Source organism: Silene latifolia, chromosome 4 (assembly GCF_048544455.1).
Source record: "Silene latifolia isolate original U9 population chromosome 4, ASM4854445v1, whole genome shotgun sequence".
NCBI lineage: Eukaryota > Viridiplantae > Streptophyta > Magnoliopsida > Caryophyllales > Caryophyllaceae > Silene > Silene latifolia.
In genome coordinates this window covers 27,626,581-27,631,645 of record NC_133529.1, presented here as the reverse complement: position 1 = coordinate 27,631,645, position 5,065 = coordinate 27,626,581, and positions in this window count along the sequence as shown.

Here is a 5,065-nt window from a genome sequence, read left to right as displayed (position 1 = left end):
GTGAAAGAGAGATGCATTCGATTGAATTACAGAATTGTTAGTTGATTTTAAAGCTTATGTCGAAGCCACCTATCGTGTCTAATTAGGTTATTAAATTGATCTAATGTCATCTAAATAAGTTATATGTTAACAATCAGAAGTCATACTAACATGCAATGGGTCCTAAGGTGGGTCGAATTGGCCGAAACAAACAAAGGGTCAAAAGCGAGGAACGGAAGTTAGAAATTCGTTTTATTTATGCCCTACCTTGAACACGAGGATATGTAAATGAGACGGGGGTGTACGACCGACTGATGTAGCGGTTTCTTTTCCCATCTCAAGTCAACGCGGGTGTTCATGGTGGTACTTTAACTCATACTCGGACTAAACTAGTTTCATAGTTAATTTAAACGATAAATAAAAAGCGATAAACAAACAAAACAAACTATAAGAAAAACAAACATAAAAAACGAGATAAAAAAGGAGAAAGAGGAGGATTTGATGCACCCTCAACCTACATGTATCGTTGACACCGTCTTGGGTCGTAATCGATGGTAGATTTTATCTCGAGAGGCCGTCGTCGACGAAGAAACAAAGCAAACACGCGTTTTTATCGAATCTGGACAGCAACTTTCAAACAGCGATTTCTCCCTCGTTTCACGTTGAAAATTCGATTTAAAAGATGTTTTGAAAACTAGAAAGAGAGGAGAACATAGATCTTAAAGCAACCCCTGCTCGTTTTGAGTTATTGGGCACGAAAAACGAGCACAAACAGAATCGGACAGACAGAACAAATCACGAAAAACAGAGTGTATAACACGCTGTTTTTCGAGGGATTTCGTGTACTCTCAAGGGCAATTTGGCTCGTAAATCTTTGTCTAATGTGTAGATAGATGTTGTATGGTTAATTAGGAACAAGAAACTCGAGTTTTGATGGAGGTTTGAAGGAGGAACGAATTGTTTTTCGAAGAGGACACACAAACTGTTTCAGTTTGGATGTCGGTTTTGTGGAGGGTTTTTGAGAGGCAATTAGGGTTTGTTTCTGAGGTTTAAAGCTTGTGAGTGAAGGTAGGATGTATGGAGAACTTAGAGGAATGAATGTATGGTGAAGGGGTGGTATTTATAAGGAGTTAAAGTAGGGTAAAAAGAGGGAGAGGCAGTCGGGCCTGCTCACGCATAGCTGCTGTCCAGCAGCTTTTGTGAGGGTTTGAGAGGGGTTTTCTTGGTGATTAAGCTAGGGTAATATGGGTAGGATACTAGGGTATGGGTTAGGGTTAATGGGCACGGGTTTTGGTGGTATTTGGAGCGGGTTTTGGGCTCGGGATTGAGCTGCAAAACAGGGGGGTCCGCTTGGTGTTTTCTTGGGTTTGTCGGGGTGATTTGGGACGTGATTTGGGCCATGGATATGGGGTTCTAACTGGGTTTGGATGGGTAGAGGCTTAGGTTGGTTAGTGTACTCGAGATTCGTGCCAACTCGTAAAGAAAACGGGCTCAAAAACCGAGCTAAAATCGGGCTTCAAAACACATGTTTAAAACGAGTTTTTCTCGATTTTTAAATCGATTTTTCAAATCAATTAACACATTAAAATAAATGATTTTTCAAATCAAATATACTCATAAAATGATTTTTCAAATCAAATATTTATTTTATTTTCAATAAAATAAACTTGGGAAAATAAATTCAAAATAAAATAAATTAAATTGAAATCACCTTAAAAAAGACTTTAATTTAAATATCATTTAAATTAATAAAATGAACTCACTTAAAAAAAAACATTAATTTAAATATCATTTAAATTAATAAAATACTTCATCGACGACGCCCATTCTACATCGTAAAACGAGCTCCAAATAATGACAATGACAACTAAAGAATACATGTGTCCTATCATCATCGGGTGTTTGTCGGGTTCTCTATAAATTCCAATATCGACGGATACGGGTATCTACAGAGCCCCCACTTTGACTGAGGCTTGGACAAGGCGAAAGTCAAAGTATACCCCAGGTCCCTCTCGACCTGAGGATTCTTCGGGTCGTTTATAGTCCATTAGACTTGCGTATATAAGCTCGCCAGCCATAAGAAGAGATCATACCTGAAACTTCGTCGGGGATTAACTCTTCCTTCTGTTGCGTCGAGTTATCATCGTTGGTCATCGACCCCTAAATTGCATATATGGTGGATTGAGCCTTATCCTTAGGCGCCTACGTATCCGTTTCTGACGGAATCAAACCCGCGTCGTAGTTCGGCAAGAATCGCCGACACATGCCCAAAGTTTATCATCTGCTGGCATTTGTCCAAAATTCATCATCTGCTGACATTTGCCCAAAATTTATCATCTGCTGGCGCTTGTCCGAATAGGACGGGACTTTCCAAGGAGGTTGCCGCCACTTTCATTATTTGCTTTCAGCTACGGAATTCTTCCATTTCACTCTCTTTTATTGAATTGAATTCTGAGTGGATGTCATCCATTTCATCTTGATAATGGTCTCTGAAGCCAATGGCTTCAGAGCCCCCAGTTTGCAATGGCTCTAAAGTCGAAGACTTTAGAGCCTCCAGTTGAAGCATATCCTGCTACATTTGAAACACAAAAACGTACTTGCAATAATCATCACATAAGCACATTTGGATCATCGATCCTAAAATTAGATCATTTGAAAGATTGGGTCATCGACCCGAAAATTGAATTTGAAAATTTTGAATAATTGGGTCATCGACCCGAATTTTGAATTTGACATCACTTGGAATGTTGGGTCAGCAACCCGAAATTTGAGTTTGAAAGACTGGGTCATCGACCCAAAATTTGAACATGTTGAAAATTTTGAATAATTGGGCTATCGACCCAAATTTTGAATTTGAAATGAATCACTTGGATGTTGGGTCGTCGACCCAAAATTTGATTTTGAACTTTGAGATTTGAACCTTGACTTGGATCATCTATCCATAATGCGCAAAAAGTTTTTGGAATTTTGAAATTTTTTTGAAATCGAACCTTGATGGGTGAGCATGAAATACGACTCAGACACTCCGTATGACCCGTAAACAACGTGGGCGTAGCCCGCTACCGTAAAACAAAAAAGGAAAATAAAATCGTAAGTGTGCACGGGTTTTAATTCAAATGTTTTCGCCCACTCTGGCGCCAAAAGATGGCAAATGGGAATCACAAGGCCATCGGACTTGAGACAGAGATATCGTATGGCACGGGCGTGCTCCCGAGGACACATGGGAATCAAGATCACTTGGCATTGACAAGGTGGATTAAACTCACGGAGCAACAACGTTGTCTTCGCCTAGACACTAAACACAGACTGATTTTATGAGAACACTTAGACATCACACATCACTCTTGTTGGGAACATTCTGTCACTCTTCTCCTCGCCTCCTTTCTTTTCAGCGAGTTTTCATCATTTCTTGCCACCGCCTTCTTTCTTTTCAGCGGGCTTTTTCTATTTTTCTTCCACGCCTTCTTTCTTTTCAGCGGGGTTTTCATATTTTCTGTTCCCAACACAAACCCACATCTATCTGACTGAGCATCTTTGCCTACACCGTTAGATAAAGCTCATTCCGAGACTTGACACTACTCATCTGAACCTATATCCTCATCCTAGCCTACATTGAGTGCTAAGACCGACTCAAACAAAGGTGGCTTCATTTGGACTTGGTTAAGACCCGTAAGAAACCGACAAGATGACAACTTGGTTGATGAGTGAATTGAATCCCTTATTCTGAAGGACTGCCTACGTATTCGCGTGGAGCGAAATCAAATCCGACGTAGTTCGATCAAGGTGCATAAACGTGGCATTTTGATTGTGTGTACACACTCGAAGGTTTCACCTAAGGTATCATGTCGCATCCCATTCTAGCCTGTAAGGTACTGTTAAATCCCGCGTCTAGGGTTGGTACAAAAGGCTTTGGTTCTTTTGGATGTGGAGCTTGGTAAAAATAGGTTCGCAAGGTAAACCATCATTCTGAAGGTTTGTTTTGTGGTGCTAAGGCCAAGGGCTATGGCTACTGATGTGGTTGGAATGGGTGTCTCGGGTTTGATGAACCACGAGTGCAAATGGGTTGAAAAATGATGTGGGTTCAAATTTCCATGTCTGGACCCTAAAGGCTGGGTGTAACAACACAAGCGAAATAATTCTCAAAATTCCCGACTATCCCTTTGTAACTGTCTCAGGAAGGACTTAGAGGGTAAAGAGGTTACTACTTAAGCTTCTGGGCTTCGCCCATTGAACTTCAACTATGGGTACTTGACTTGACTTCTGGCTTCCGTAACTTCGACATTCAACCAAAAGCATTCTGCAATGACTTCATCTTTTTTCTTTTTTCCTTTTTCTTTCATCTTTTTTCCTTTTTCTTTCATCTTTTTTCATTTTTTTCCATTTTTTCAATTCTTCTCTTTTTCTCATTCTTTTTCATTTTTTCTCTCTTTGAAAATGATCTTCTATTCATTCTCTTAGTCATAAATGGATACACCTTGAAAACTAGGCTACGCCAACTAATTTGGGTAAGAACGAACAATTCCTTGTTAGAACGGGTTGGTTTCTTCTCTCTTCGAGATGGGGTGATTTTGTTGGGGAAAAGGCTTGCCTTCCATCATCGATAGGGGAAACAAGGGGCTAGTCCGGGTTTGTCATAGAATCATCTAAAAGCTTGTCATAAGCACTGGTTCTGATGGAGGTTTTCTACCGCCAGACATGGAATAGGTAAAGGAATCAAACACGGAATCCTATTGTACCTTACGTTTCAAAACGGGACATATTTCTACCCCAGGGATGCCTTTGAGTGTGTTGTGCATTTTATCATGTTTCGGAATGATTGAGGATTGGAAACAAGACATATTTGGAAACGAAACTATAACTTTTTTATTGGAATGAGAAAAGTTTAACAGACTCGAAAGAACGATTCCTAGGACACACCCTAGGTAATCGCGGAACAAACGACTCAACTTCAAGAAAAGAAAGTCCTAGACTCGACTCGACTAAGAAAGAAAACAGATCCCGACTCATAATTTTTCAAATCTGGTCTTGAGCTTTCCCTTGTTCAGCTGTCAGCTTAGATGCTCGGCTTTTGTCCTTGATCCCTTCG